This window comes from Enhydra lutris, unplaced genomic scaffold (genome assembly GCF_002288905.1).
Source record: "Enhydra lutris kenyoni isolate GAN:26980312 unplaced genomic scaffold, ASM228890v2 scaffoldscaffold80, whole genome shotgun sequence".
In the NCBI taxonomy this organism is placed as follows: Eukaryota; Metazoa; Chordata; class Mammalia; order Carnivora; family Mustelidae; genus Enhydra; species Enhydra lutris.
In genome coordinates, this window is record NW_019154164.1 from 5,004,781 (window position 1) to 5,020,902 (window position 16,122).

The window sequence follows — 16,122 nt, forward strand, 5'->3', positions numbered from 1 at the left end:
GTGCAGCTAGCAGAGGATGGTTCATGAGGTTTAAGTAAAGTTGTCTCCTTAAGTGCTGACATAGAAGCTGCAGCAGGTTCTCTAGAAAGTCTAGCTAAGATAGTTAATGAAGGTGGCCACACTAAACAACAGACTGTCAATGCAGATCAAACAGACTTTTATTGGAAGAAGATGCCATCTCTGGCTATCATAGCTAGAGAGGAAAAGTCAACACCCGACTTCAAAGCTTCAGAGAACGGCTGACTCTCTTACTAAGTGCTAAAGCAGCTGGTTACAGATATTCGAAACCAAAGCTTGAAGTCGAAGCCAATGCTCATTTGCCATTCCAGAAATCCTAGGGCACTTAAGAATTACGCTAAATTTCTTCTGCCTGTGCTCTATAAATGGAAGAACACCAGCCTGGATGACAGCACATCTGTTCACAACATGGTTTGCTGCATATTTAAAGCCTAATGTTGAGACCTACCACTTGGGGGAAAAAAAAAGGACTCTTTCCAAAATCTTCCTGCTCACTGACAATGCACCTGGTCACCCAAGAGCTCTGGTGGAAATGTGTGCCATTACTGTTATTTTCATGCCTGCTAATATGACATCCATTCTGCGACCTGTGGTTCAAGGAGTCATTTTGAATTTCCAGTCTTATTATTGAAGAAATACATTTCACAAGGTTATGCAGCTGCCATAGAAAAGTGATTCCTCTGATGGATCTGGGCAAAGTGAATTGAAAACCTTCTGGGAAGGATTCACTCTTCTAGATGCTATTAAGAATATCTGTGATTCCTGGGAAGAGGTCAAAATTCCAACATGATGGGAGTTTGGAAAAAGTTGATCCCAAGCCCCGTGGATGACTTTGAGGGGGTCAAGACTTCCATAGAGAAAAGAACTACAGATGCGAAGGAAAGAGCAAGAAAACTAGAATCAGAAGTGGAGCCTGAAGGAGCGCCTGGGTGGCTCAGTGGGTTAAGCATCTGCCTTTGGCTCGGGTCATGACCCCAGGGTTCTAGGATCGAGCCCTGCATCAGGCTCCCTGCTCGGCAGAAAGCCTGCTTCCCCTCTCCCACTCTCCCTGCTTATGTTCCTGCTCTCTCTATATCTCTGTCAAATAAATAAATAAAATCTAAAAAAAAAAAAAAAGATAAGTGGAGAAAAAAAAGAAAGAAAGAAAGAGGTTTCTTGAGATGGAATCTACTCCTGGTGAAGATGCTGTGAAGAGTGTTGAGATGACAACATAGGATTGAGTCCAATTTTTGCAGAAGTTCTACTGTGGTAAAATGCTATTACACAGCATCACACGCTACATTGAAATCATTTGTGAAAGGAAGAGTTCATCAGTGCAGCGAAGCTCAGCATTGTCTCATTTTAAGAAACTGCCCCGACCACACCAGTCTTCAGCAACCACCACTCTGATCAGCCAGTGGCCATCAACATCGAGGCAAGACCAACCACCAGCAGAAAGATTATGACTCACCGAAGACTCAGATGGTTAGCATTTTTCACAATAAGTATTTTTTTAATTAAGGTACATGCATTGTATGCTTGGACATAATGGTATTGTACACTTAGCAGACCATGGCATAGTGTAAACATTACTTTTATATATATGGGGGAACCAACAAATTCATTTAACTTGCTCTACTGTGATATTTACTTCACTGCAGTGGTCTGGAATGGAATCCCTGAGGTACGGCTATACACTGTAAAATGGCGCCACCACGCTGGAAAATGGTCTGGCAGTTCCTCAAAAGGCTAAACATAGTTATCATATGACCCAGCAACTCCATTTCCATGTATATGTCCAAGAGAAATGTCCACATAAAAACTTATACATGGATGTTCATTCCATTTCTATGTATATGTCCAAGAGAAATGTCCACATAAAAACTCATGCACGGATATTTATGGCAGCCATATTCACAGCTGCCAGAAGGCAGAAACAATGCAAACACTCCTCAGTGAATGAACAGATAAACAAAATGTGGTGCACCCTCACAATGGAACATTATTGGGCCACTAAAAGGAGTGAAGTTCTCATATGCTACAATATGGATAAAACTTAAACACACACTAAGAAAAAGAAACCAGTCAGAGAAGACAGTGTATTATATGACTCCATCATTATGAAACGTCTAGACCAGGCACATCTATACAGACAGAAAACAGATTAGTCATTGCTTAGACCAGGGGCAGGGGGAAGGACAGGTACGGGAGTGACAGCTAAATGGTATGTAACTTCTTTTTGAGGTGATGAAAATATTCAAAATTGTGGTGATGGCTGCACATAACTGTGAATATACTAAAAACCACTGACTGAACACTTCAAATGGGTGAACTGTACAGTGTTATATCTCAATAAAGTATTTTAAAAAAACAATAAATTTAGGTCGGCTCCTTAATGCTTATTAAATGAAGCCCAAACTCCTTAATCTGGCATCCAGGATCCTCCCCTCCCCCTTCATCATTTGACACCACCTGCCCCCAACCAGCATTACTGCTTACTACTCTTCTTCATGTGCTTTCTATAAAACCAAAAGAATTTCTCCCCATTACCCACATATCCCACCATGCAGTTTCCCAACTGTCTTCCCTCCCCCTCTTCCCTTTCCCCGGAACTCTGTTCTCACAACCCATTTTCACCTGTTATTTTCCTTCTTCTTTCATAAAGCCCAGTTCAAATGCTCCCTCCTGTGCCAATCCTTCCCTGTTCTTCACCCCTCATATGGTAGTCCCTAAAAAATGATTTACTGAAAGAGTGAAGGTCAGTAGGCCTCCCACAGGAGAAAGGACTTCCACCTCAAAACCACAAGCAGTAATGCAGGACTCTCCAAAGGCTGGATAATCCCCTCAAAGCCAGAACTGCACTTCTCTCTTCCTTTCTGAATCACAGTGGCAGCTCACTGCTTCAGCCCCCTTACCAAGTCCTGGAGAACGTTCCAAACTGTTACTCTCTACCTTTCCCAAAAACCCTGCCCTTGATGAAAAAAGCACTGATATTACGCCAGGGCTGCCGAGTACAGTTGTGTAGGTTGTGCACTGCACAACCCTAGTGGCGCCATTCAATTATAGTCTATGTGAATGGCACCCTCTCCTAGGGTTGTGCAGTGCAAAGCCATTCGTGGCAGCCCTGCTTAGAAACATCAGTACAATTTAGGAACAAAGCCAAAAAAGAATCCTCAATGAGAGAATCACTGCATCTATATTGCTATTGAGAAGTGGATATTCTCCAAATCTTATCAAGAAGATTTTTAAAAATGGGGGGGGGCAGAAAAAGAACATGGTCATAGCATGCACACAGTATTACCATGGAGTTAGGAAATGGAAACACCCAAGAGAAAAATCGTCATTAATGTTTTCCCAGCACTGTAGAGAAAAAAGTTTACACATTCGGTCAATACAGTGGTGTAATGTACCTATGCCATCTCTCTTGAAACCCTTCAACCCCTGTTAGGTTCTGATTTTAGGTTACCAAACAAGTCCCTGATTAATCTGGCTTCAAGAACCTGGTTAACAGGAAGGATATGACCCAATTGAGAGACACAAGTGTTGTCTCTACACGGGTCCCTCCCCCATTGTCAATCCATTCTCCCACCTTGTGGTTTATTGCAATGTCTCCCCTAAGGTTGCAGAGTGTGAAACCAACCTCCCTGGGTGAGCTGATAAAAACTAGGCCTTGAGGGGTGCCTGGGTGGCTCAGTGGGTTGGAGCCTCTGCCTTCGGCTCCGGTCGTGATCCCAGGGTCCTGGGGTCAAGCCCCGCGTTGGGCTCTCTGCTCACCAGGAGCCTGTTTCCTCCTCTCTCTCTCTGCCTGCCTCTCTGCCTTCTTGTGATTTCTCTCTGTCAAATAAATAAATAAAAATCTTTTTAAAAATTTAAAAATTTAAAAAAAAAACTAGGCCTTGGACCCACAAACCAAGTTGCTGAGTCAGGGCCCACATCAAACACTCTAAAGCTCAGCCAGAGCAGCCAGCCAATAAGGACCCCCTCTAAACTGCAAGTAGTAAAGCAGGACCCTCCAAATGCAAAGTCATAAAGGGCTAGAGTTGATTAGCTGTAAATACAGGTGAGCTGCTGGTCAAGACTAAATATGCTCAACGCTGACTTGGTTCCTTCTTTTGGGCCCCCGCTCCAACTCAGTTCAGCCTCCCACATTTCATTCCACTTCTCCTCCCTCCTCCAGAGACTTCCCCTGGATCACCCACCAAAACTGATCATTCCTTTTCTGAACTACACTGGTGCTTATTGGTGCTATACACTTATCACTCCATTAGTCTCCTACAACTGTAAATAATAATGACAGCGGCAACAGCAGTAATGATAGTAATAGTAATGGCAGTACCTGTGCCTGGTCCTACATTCGGCACCTTCCGTGTACTGTTTCATGCATTCCTCACAGCCATCCTAGGAGATCAGGGCTATTCCCCACCCCACCCCTATTTACACAGGAGGAAATGGAGCTAATAACGAAAGTAACTTGCCCAAGGTCACACAACTACTAAGTGGGGGAGTCCGGCTTGGAACCTGGGACTGATTCCAAAGATCACATCCGTAGCCAATACCACCTATCTCCCCTATATGTTACTTGGGCATTTAAAGAGTTGCCTCTGCCTCCACGCCTCAAAGTGTATAACACAGTGTGGGATGCATAAAAGTTCCCCAGGAAACACATGCGATCGTGAGTCTGCTCCCCAGCCAGCTGGAAAAGAAGGGAAGAGGGGTAACGTGTCCGGAGAGGCTCAACCTTTCAAGGAGACACGGGAGTCTGCCTCCTCTGACCCATTTAAGAGAGGATCATGCTGCTGACTTGACCTCAATCCCAGAAAAATATTTAGAATAGAATGACCTGGTTGTCTTAAAAACCCTTCCAGACAACTGGGAGGGAATAGAGCCTAGGCCAGCCCATGGGAGGGACAGAGGGTATCCAGTTCCCCACAGGAAGGGGACCAACTATGTCAGGGTCACAGCTATGCGGGCCAGCAAATATTGCCACCGAGAAGCTATCCGACTGTGGTCAAGGATCTGTGGGGCGGGAGGAGAAATATAGGAGCATTAATTTTAAAGGAGGAAGGTTTTTCCAAATTCCTTCGGCCCTGGTTGTTTTCATCTTTAAAAATAGGAAGAGGACTGCCTGCCACGTGCAGTGCGGCCAAGGTAGCAAATAGGAACGTAAGTCAAGTATATGGGGCCTGATGCCTACGTCAGTTTGTCCTTGCCGGGGTCCTGGGCTTCCAGCGAGATGAAGGACACAGTTCCTAGCTACAAGAAGTTCACGGTCTGTCTACAAAAGTCTTCTGATCTACAGTACCACTAGCACTCCGCCAACCAGTGACAAAGCTGGCTTCATTACCCTAACCCCCAGTAAGGCCATTTTGTCGGACAGAAATTCTGGCGGGGAGAGAAGAAAATCGCTGGCAAGGATCAAGGCCGGGGAATTATGTCTCTGCTGCCAATCTCCCATCCACGCCTCTGCATCAGGAAACTGGGGAAGGGGACTCTGGATCACTATTCGGAAAGCGACACATGTAAACCCTGTTCTTTTCCTTCACAACACTTGCTACTGTTTCTCACTTTATAGCAGCCATGTTCCTTGTTTGTTTTTTGTTTTTTTTTTTTTTAATGTCCATCTTCCCTGCTAGAATGTCGGCTCTTGGAGGCCAGTGGCTGTGTGCTGATCCTTGTTGTAGATTCAGAAGCTAACACAGTGGCTGGAACATACGAGTTGCTCAACATGTACCTGTGTGCTCCTTGCATTTACTCACATGTCAAGTATTTGTTGAGCGTGTCTGGTACATGGGATAGCACTGGGCACTCTAAAATACTCAAGCCTTGCTGATGTATACAATGCCTCTCAAGATTTCTAAGCAACTGGTAATGGTGGTTTGTTTGCAGGGAAAAGAAATAGTGGGGGAGTCGGGTCGGGGGGTTGGAAAGAATCCTACATCCTAGTCTGCTCCTTTCAAATTGAGTTTTTAAATAACAACTAATTGAACATGAAACCTGCAGGGAACACATGCTTACAGGGTCTAATCTCTGGGAGATAAATTTCTCAGTGGCTTTTTATTTGTCATGTGTCCTATTCTTGTCATGTTGCAGGCTTAGATCAGGAGCTTGTGCTGCTCTTATGATAGAATCACACGATAAAAAGGCAATTTTGCAAAGAACAAAGATACGGTGCCTAGCTCTGCTAACCACTCAGGGTATGGAAAGGGAGACCGCTAGAAGTTGGGGTGGGTTCAAAAACCCAGGAAGCTTTGTCCAAACGGCAGTGGGGGAGTGAAACTCCTGGTCTTCCCCATAAATAAGATCCTTCTTCAAGCAACTGGAAAGATTTATTTTAATCCCTGAGACGGCCTCCAGCCACTGTTAACAGCCCAGACACCAAGCCAGCTAGATAATTGGATTTTTTTTTCGTGAAGGGAAGGTGTCACATTTTTGTCTGTGACAGTAATAACGGGGCCCTCACAGTGGGTTTGTAACTCCGCAAGATTTCCTGGTCCCATCTTCTAAGCAGGAAACACTAACATACAGAAAAGTTGATCCTCTTTCAACAGCCCAGAGCCCAGGTCGTTGGCTTTGCTGTTCAAACGCAATGGTTCTACATGCTGAAGGCACCTTGGACTCATCTGGACAGTTCACTGAAAGTAAAAACACAAATTCTTGGGGTCCATGCCTCAAGACCCTGACTCACCTGGTCAGGCCTGGGGCTGGGGCAGTCCTATCTTGGAGGTGATTTTCAACATACAACCACCTTTGCAAACCACAGTTCTCTCCACTGCTGAAGAGCCCAGCAGCCTTGAAGAAGAGAGAATCCTTACTCACTATTTTTAAAACCCTCCTTCAAGAAGAATATCCCCCCCCAAAAAAAAAAAAAAAAAAAAAAAAGGAGGCAGGATGAAGAAGTCTGTAACCAAGACAACAAGCCGGGAGCAGCACAAAGAGATAGGTCTTCTGTGATTTGAAACCAAAGGAAGCGGAAGAAGAGGAGCAGAGGAGGCTAAACACAGACACCGAGTAACAGACCAGGAAGCTAAAAGTTGAACAAAAGCATGGTGTCCAAGCGAGCACCCAAATGCCAAAACCTCAGGCTCCTGCTCCATCGTCCTAACTGGGTACCCTGAACAGAGCCACTCAAGCTGGAAAAGAACCCTGAATTAGTAAACTACACCCTTAAAAAAATGCTTTCTTCTGAATCAGACTTCTGGGATGAGGTAGGGGGAGTGGGACTGGAAGGTCTGCTTTGGCTGAGGTTACAAACTACTTTTTTCCCCCCTTCCAACCCTCCCTCCCTTCCCTACCTGCCCTGACCAGGATGACAATGAAACATGATATTCGCATGTGCTCAGGTTGGTTAAAAAAAAAAAAAAAAAAAAAAAAAGGCCTCCCCCTCTGGCTGCGCCCTGACCCTGGAGCTCAGGTTTTGTTCCCAAGCAGGGAAGCACGGAGATGGATAAAAGGGCTGTGGCGGCTGGAAATTGAAAGGCGCAGAGTTGGCCTTTTGTTCTCCTTTTCAGGCAGGGGCTATTCTGGAAAGCAGACATCAAAAGGAAAATTCAGCCTGCGATGAGCTGAAATTGGACAAAATGTGATGAGGCCTAAGTGGGGGGGAAAAAAGCAAAGAAAAGAAAGAAAAGAGAAAGAGGAAAAAGGGCTTTTCATTACCAGAAGGGGCTCTTTTCTGAAAACTGCCTCAAATTACAGCGCCTTCCACATTTGGTGCGCTCCAGGAAGCTTTACATTGTACCTAGAACCAAGATACTTTTGGCAGAGTGTTATGAGGAGGAACTGAGGCAGATGCAAATGGCCCAGAATTTTGTGGTTTGGGAGACACAGGGGGAAGGAAATGCAGGACTTCCGGGCACTTTCTGTTTCCCTCTATCCAGACAGACAGAGGAGCATTTCAGAGTGATGGCAAGGAAGCTTCAGGAAGCAAAACTGCCCTGGGAAGCAAACTACTGGTGGCTGGAGGGAATGCAAAGCCAGGCATTACCTTTTCTTAAAGGGACTCTAGGAATGGTGCTTTCCTTTATTATCCCTTAGGATATGGACCCATCCGTCTCTGGAGGATTTGGGGTGGGCCCCATGGAAGGATGCTTGGCTCTCATAAGCCTTTGAGCTTTTTGGCTTCTGGGCTCATGATTTTTTTTAATTAGCCATGTGCCAGCAGTTTCCTTTGCCGCAGGGAGAAAGAACCAACCTGATGAGGGACTCCCGAAGTGTATCCTACTGGAAGACAGGTAGAAAAATGAGCTACACTGTCCAGCCACGTACCTTCTGCAAGAATCCAACCCTGGGTCATAGGCCTACACCTGGAAAAGCACTGCTTCCTGTCCTCTCCAGGGACCTACAGATGGGCCTTTTTCCTAAATGCTTTTGAACTTGATCTCTGTGACCCATTAGGCTGTGTCCTTTCATTAAGTCCTATGGTAGCTTCTATTCTGAGCAGAAGAAACCCACGGGAGTACTAATGAGAAATACAAATAACATTTAGCAACATGTATTTAAGGCACTTTGTAATTTTTAATAGCTGAAGCAGAACCTCAAACCAAATGGCCTGAAGGCCCCTCCTAGCTTTATGGAACTACATAAAATTCATGACAGAAACAACTTTTAGCAAATCTCCTGCTGACCAATTAAATGCTTGGTGGTATTAAAAAAACAAAAAACAAAAACAAAAACAAAAACAAAACCTCTAAACAGCTTTCTCATCACACCAGCAAAGCAATTTCAGTCGATCGCATAATCAAGAAATACCTACTGATCATACAGTCATGTTCTCCACTCTCCATAGCTATGGAATTCTGGATCAATGAAAAGCCACATGTTATGTCTCAACTCTGCAAGCAAAGCTTTGGGTAAGCTGTACTCGCTTAGCTCTCCTCCAGACCCAGCATTAGTAAGCCCAACCTAAAATACAGAATGTACTTTCCGAATTACTTCACTCTCCCATTTCCCCCCAACCCAGCCCCAGCAGTGACCCCGGCCAAGTGATCTGAGACTGCCTCCAATATCCACAGACAAGTTGTTTCAGGGCCGGCAGACTTTATTTCAAGAATGTCTACTTATAGAAGAAAATACAACGGCCTGAGAGAACCCTAGGCCATAACCCCAGAAGAGCGGCTAAAGCAGGCCAAAGACTTGCCCTTTCTAAATCTCAGAACCCACATCTGTGAGAGGGTTGGACTAGACTGGGGCTTTTCTCAGCGTAGCTCAATGTCTCATTGGGTGAGAGAGGTGGGGCAAGTGATTGGTTATGAATAATAGTTAAAACACAAGTTTGCAAATTACTTGCATATATATTCCTCTGCATGTTCTCCCTCTCATTGTTCACTTTCTTGCTCGCATTCCTGTAATGCTCTCTTCGGTCAGAGAGCAAAGGGAAGTAGCAGCAGGGACAGCAGGTGGGAATTCTGCATAACCTATATATTGCCTTCTTGTTGATATGGCCCTTAGCTGAGTCTGTTGAGCACATGAAGACCATCCATTATGCGCACAGCAGCCACAAAAGGGTTGAGAACCCCCAGACTAAATGATTCATTCATTTGCCACATAGTAAGAAACTGCCATATACTAGGCTAAGTGCTGGGGGTTCCAGAGCAATTAAGAGACATGGTAGCTGCTTTCATGGAGTGTTCAGGTTGGCAGGACGGAAGAGAAATGGCATAAAACATACAAATCATATTCTAAAATAAAAACTGTGATCAGGGACGCCTGGATGGTTCAGTCGCTTAAACCGCTGCCTTCAGCTCAGATCATGAACCCAGGGTCCTGGGATCGAGTCCCGCATCGGGCTCGTTGCTCAGCAGGGAGTCTGCTTAGCTCTTCACCTCTGCCTGCCACTCTGCCTGCTTGTGTGCTCGCTCTCTATCTCTCTGTGACAAATAAGTAAATAAATAAAATCTTCAAAAAAAAAAAAACTGTGATCAGATTTCTTAGCGCCTGTAACTGAGCCATCAACTGGGTAGCAGGCAAGGGGAGGGGGTTCTAGGCAGTGGGAAAGCATGGGTAAAAGCTTCAATGGCCCAGAGGCTACACAGACAAGTTTAGGGAACTTGAAGGAGCTCCTTTTGCCTGGATCATATAGAGTGCCAGGGAAACATGGTAAGAAATGATGCTATAGGGGTGCCTGGCTGGCTTACTTGATAGAGCACGAAACTCTTGATGTTGGGGTCATGAGTTCAAGCCCTACATTGGGCATAGAGCTTACTTAACAAAGAAGAAAGAAAGAAAGAAAGAAAGAAGAAAGGAAGAAAAAAAAGAAAAGATGGAGGGAGGGAAGAAAGAAAAAAGGGACAGGGAGGAAGGAAGAGGGGGAGGAAGGAAGGAAAAGAGGGAGGGATGGAGGGAGGGGAAGGAAAAGGGAGGAAGGAAGGAAAAAGAAAAGAGAAGAGGGAGAGAGAGAGAGAGAAGAAGGAAAGAGGGAGGGAAGAAAGGAGGGAGGATGGATACTGTAAGAAAGGAAAGGAAAGAAAAGAAGAAAAGAAAGAGGGCTGGGGGGAAGGTGAGAGCATGGGAGGGAGGAAGGATGGATGGATGGATATTATAGAAAGAAAGAGGGGGAGAAGAATGAAAAAATGAAAGAGAGAAGAGAAGAGAAGAGAAAGACAGAGGGAGGGAGGAAAGATGGATAGATGGATGGATGGATGGATACCATAGAGGTGAACAGAAGCCAGATCATACAAGGCCTAGGAAGCCAGGTTGAGGAGTCTGAACGGTTTCCTCCCACCCTAAATCCCAAGGATTCTGCCCATGGACTGATGCCTGGATGTGTGTCTAGCACCACAGGCCTGAAACCCTGATGCTTTTTCCCTTAAAAAAAAAAAAAAAACAAACACTGTCAGGAGCCCTCATTCGTGGCTAGGGGACTGCTCTTCCATTCTACTTCACATTAAATAGACTTTTGCCAGCTGGTCTGGGAACCTGACCCTCAAGTATACTGTGTCCACGGGAAAATGCAATCTGAATTCTAAACAGACTTCCAAAGAAACTTTTGGAACAAAACCCATTCAACAGTCATTTGGGAATGCCTGGAAAGCAATGAAACACAGGACCTTGCTTTACTCCTCAGAGCCAGTGTTCAGAAAGGAAAAAAAAGAAAAAAGACTGAACACTCTAACCACAGTTTTAAAATAAACATAACATCCTCATTTTGATTAGGAGGGTTATATTTAGGTACAATCACTGAAAGGCATCATGCAGTTCCTATTTATGTATTTAAATTACCACAAAACCCCAAATATGTTGGCAATGACTAGCTGTCCTTATTTGAAGTACAGACAATGCAGAAACGGAGAAGGGGGTGGTCTCTTTCGAAGGAAACATGCAAAGCCAGCCTATAGCGTACACACACATCGTCCTGCGTCCCTGCTGAACCAACTCTCAATCCTCGAGACGGTAATTCGACCAATACTTGAGGGTTAAGAAGCGCTGCATTTTGCATGGTGGCTGGCAGCACCCATTCTTCTGGGCATTCCTTTCAACGGAGAATCCCTACCTATTTGTACTCAGAAGAACACCCCGTGATACCCGCCATGCCCCACTTTCTCCCCACCCCCCTCACTTGGTCTACTAGCAGTGAGGGTCACAGAAGTGCTGGCAATTTCCCCGGAGTGCTGGCAATTTCCCAAATGCTCACGGGTCATTTTTATAGCCTGGTCATTCACAAAGTGGGGTGTGCCTAAAAATCACCTGGAGAGAGGGGTGGGTTACAACTCAAATTCCCAGACCGATTCCCTTCCCCCAGATCTGGGCTCAATAGGTCTGAGGTGAGGCCGAAGAATCAACATTTAATAAGCATCCCCCCATGCCACACACACAAACACATACACACACGTAAGTGGCTCAAGGACCAAACTTCGAGAAACCCCACCACAGTTATCTTCACTAGCTGAGTCCCAAATCCTGAACTGAGAATAATGGCCACCAGTAAGAAAGCTGGCTGGCTCTGAGGCACAATGCCAACACAGGGTAGAATAGATGGGAGAAAAAAAACCAGCATCCCCAACGACTTGCCCCCAACCACATTTTAGTCTTTAAAAATCCCATATTTTTACTTCAATCAAACAGATGGCGTCTCCTTTCCGGCAATCTCCTACAGGCACCAGAAAAGGAACTCAAGAGGGACCATTTAGAAGGAAGGTGTAAAAGTGGGAGAAGAAACAATGTTAATTTGCTTGGCCCTGCCCCAGCTTTGCTGAGCCTCCTTACCTCTCCTGCTAGTTGGTTTCCATTTCTGGAACTCAGTGCTGCTGTAGCAGGGAAGAGAGGCCAAGGTTGGGCAGTCTTCTATTATTCACATTAATGCTTCCCTCTATTACATGAATAATCAAGAGTTGACTGGAAAGAGGAATAAATCAAAGGCAAATATTCCACTGAGAGGTTAAATAGGATAAAGAAGGCCCCCTGTTGGTTGAGAGCTGTGAGGTGATAAATGAACAGTCAGGATCCCTGCCTCTTTCCATTCTCACCATTTGCCAGGAACACAGATTTAAAGCTCATACGTCAGCGCTGAGCTTGAGAGAAATAATAAGGTATCTGTGTTTTTCCACTGCTCCCCATAATACCTAGAACAGACTGTGGCACTTAATGTTAACCCTAAATATTAACCAACTGTTGTCGATTCACCTGCAATGTCTACAGTTGGAACGCTCGAGGCCTAGACCTGGCCTGACGATTTAATTTTATTTTATTGTGGTAAGAACATTTTATGTAAGATCTACCCTCTTAACAAAGTGCACAATACAGTATTAATTACAGGCACTATGTCGTACAGCAGATCTCTAGAACCTGTTCATCTTGTATAATCAAAATTTTATGCCCATTGATTAGCAATTTCCCAGCCCTCCATAATGCCTAGTAGCCACCCTTCTACTCTTTGATTGGATGAGTCTGACTCTTCAAACACCTCCAGTATTTATCCTCCTTTTTGAAGGCTGAACAATATTCCATGGTACTTACATACCTTCTCTTTATCCATTCATCCGTCAATGGACATTTAGGTTGTTTCCTACATCTTTCCTATTGTGAACAGTGCTGCAGTGAACACTGGCAGGCTAATATCTGAGATCTCAATTTCAAATCTTTTAGATAAATAGCCAGAATTGGGATTGCTGGATCAAACGACAGGTCTGTTTTTAAATTCTGGAGATAACCTCCATGCTATTTTCCAGAGCGGCTGCACCATTTTGCTTTCCTACCAACAGTGTACAAGGGTCCGGGTTTCTCTACATCCTTACCAACCCTAGTTATCTTTTCTTCTCCACTATTACCAAAACCACAGAAGACAATAAGGGCTGGTCTGGCAATTTTTATTGCAAGAAAACAGAGTCCTACTCAAGCTGGCTCAAGAAAAGGGAGGTTTACGACTAAAAACAGAAACAGGTATCCCAAGAGAATCCTACTGCAGGATAAAGCTTGGCCTCCGGAGAACTGGAAAGTGGTTCTGGGTTCAAGGTGGTTGTGGGAAACAGCTGCTCTGTCTCTCAGGGCATCTCTATTCCTCTTAGTAGCTTCTTCCGTTTACTCATGGTTTCTGTCTCTTCCTAACTCCAGCATGGATGTGGCCTGATGTGATGCTCCCCTCCCCATCATCTTTTGGCTCTTGTCCCTGCTGCGGACTGTCTTAGTCACTCAGTTTCATGAGTCTAATTTCCTAGGAGAGAAATACAATTGGCCCAGCTCATCCTGTTAAAACCCTTGTTGCTTGCCAGGTGATGAATGGGCTGTTTTGGGGACAGATGGCCAACTCTTGGTCCAATCAACCAGGAGGCAGGTTCCTCACAGGTCATGGCCCCTGCCTCCCAGAGCAGCTGGCACAGAGCAGTTTGTCTTCGAAGGGGATATGGGCCGGAAGGCATAGTAAAATATGTATGTACAAGCCTGTTGCTTAGCATGTGATCTGAAAGATCACGGCAAGTCCATTCATTAACTCCAGACACCCATATTCTTCTTACCTTCTTAGGAAAAATGATAGCACCTGACCCCCACCCAAACCTCTTAGCACCCGCCCCACCACCCCTACTAAACTAACTTCTCCAAGCCGGTAAAAGAATGAGAATGTGTCCTATTCCAGGAGGGAACGCCACGCTGCCAACTCTCTGAGGTAAACAAGAAAGGGGAAGAGAGCACGAGATAGACAAATGTTGATCAACTGATACCACTGGCCTTTGGCCCAAGTCTGGGCAGGCCTTCAGTCAGTTCGCTTTAAGTCCTGTGATCATCTTATCTTCCTCTAAGTTTCCCCGAGTGCCGCGTGAGGTCAGCATTCAATGTTAACCAGAACAAGGCAGGCAGCATCGCAAACTGACAGATGGCAATTGGGAGCTTATCATTCTTGGATTATTTCATTCCCTGGAGTAGGAACATGCTGGAGAGTAAAGCGTGTTATTTTGACAGCCACCTAATAATGGCTGTCAGACACTTCTACTACGTCTACCCTTCCCCCAGATAACCTTCTTTCCTCCTATCAATCCCCAGGAGCAACAATAATAAATGCCTCCCCAGATAAAGTCAGTAGGAGCTTTGCTAGTGACAGGGGCCTGGACAGAGGAGAAAACAAAGAAACGCTGATGACCACTGAGAGTGAGGAAACCCAACAGGTTCTTCAGATGAAGAGGAATTAAAAGGCTGGGCTGCCTTCAGGACAATGTTTCTTGAACTCAGACCAGAGCCTGCTGGACTTGAAGAGATTTTGTTTTAAAAGATTTTATTTATTTATTTATTGAGAGAGAGCACGCGTGAGCACGAGTGGGGGAGGGGCAGAGGAAGAAGTAGGTTCCCCACTGAGCAGGGAGCCGGATGCAGGTCTCAATCCCAGGACCCTGAGATCACGGCCTGAGCCAAAGGCAGAGGGTCCCCAGACAGCCACCCAGGTGCCTCCCTGGAGTTGAAGAGATTCTAAATAGGGTTTTGAAAGACCAGAGCTATCCACCTGAAACTAATATAACACTGTATGTTAGCTATACTGGAATTAAAATTTGAAAAAAAAAAAAAAAAGAAAGACCAGAGCTACAAAGCGCTATGCAAGAATTTGATGCATACTTTTACCTCACAACTATCCCTATGGGGCTTAAGAGATTTCCTGTAACTCCTGACATTGACTTTCACCTTATCATTCTGGGTAAGTTATGGTAACTCTGGAAGGGGAGAGCAGACAAAATGATGCTGTTTGGGATACCCAGCAGTGGTTATCAACCTTTTTGTGCCATAAGCTACCTATCACCCCTTCTTCAAAACAACCCTTCACGATCCTTTACACTCCTGTCACATGAAAGATATCACGTAGCTGGTAAAAGGAACAAAGTAGGGCTATAGGCATTGGTGTCTGACTGTGTCGTCCAGTGAAGGAAGTTTCCGATTGTAAAGCAGCATCCCATTTTTTGTAAAACAATAAAGGTGTAAAGAAAAAGATTTGACATCATAAATGTTCAGTTAATGATGGTTTCTGGTGGGTGGGATAATGGAGGACTTTCACTTCCTATTTTTGGCCATTTCTGACTTGCTTACATTTTCTTTATAAAACATGTGCGTTTTTTGGGTGGGGGGTGTTTGTTTGTTTGGAATCCAGAAAAGAATATTTGTGAACTTCCACAGTCCATCTACAGGTGGATGACAGCTTTAGCTTTCACTTTCAATCCTCCAAAATAGATTTTTAGGAAGGGTGGAGGGTACAGAGTAACAAAGGAGTGTGTCTGGGCTTAGAAGAAAGTCATTCGCTCTTGTTTATGGTAGTGGGCACTCAGGAAGTAAAACCCATGTGTGGGACACAAAGCAGTGACACATGCATTAAACATTTGGAACATGCCTAGCATATGACATGCTCAACAATGAGAGAGCTCAAGTATTATAATTGAAAGTCATTCTCATTTTAGTTGTGACGTCTGCAAATTCATTTAAAATATGTTCAACATAGACACTGTGACATGTGTGTGTCTGTGTATTAGTTTCTTTCTACACTGTAGGGTGGTTGGAAGCCTAGCACTTGCTAGCCAGAGTTGATTATGTGCATCTCTTCTCACTCCCTTATTACTTTATTATTTAAAAGATTCTATCTATCTCTATATATATTTAATTATTTAACAGAAAGAGAGATCACAAGAAGGCCAAGAGACAGGCGGGGGGGGGGGGGGGGGG

General features: G+C 44.8%; 1 protein-coding gene across 3 annotated transcripts in view; it reads right to left on the reverse strand.

Annotated features, from left to right (window-relative positions):
• Nucleotides 1-16,122, reverse strand: part of LOC111160980 (transmembrane protein 164) — a 156,448-nt gene that overhangs the window by 102,648 nt on the left and 37,678 nt on the right. Inside the window, exon 1 of one of the 3 annotated variants that reach the window (XM_022524399.1) lies at nucleotides 12,199-12,241. The exons of the other annotated variants lie outside the window; for them this stretch is intronic. The gene's annotated coding sequence lies outside the window, so the exon portion shown is untranslated. Of the gene's footprint in view, nucleotides 1-12,198; nucleotides 12,242-16,122 lie in introns of those variants that run through there. 3 annotated transcript variants of the gene reach the window in all.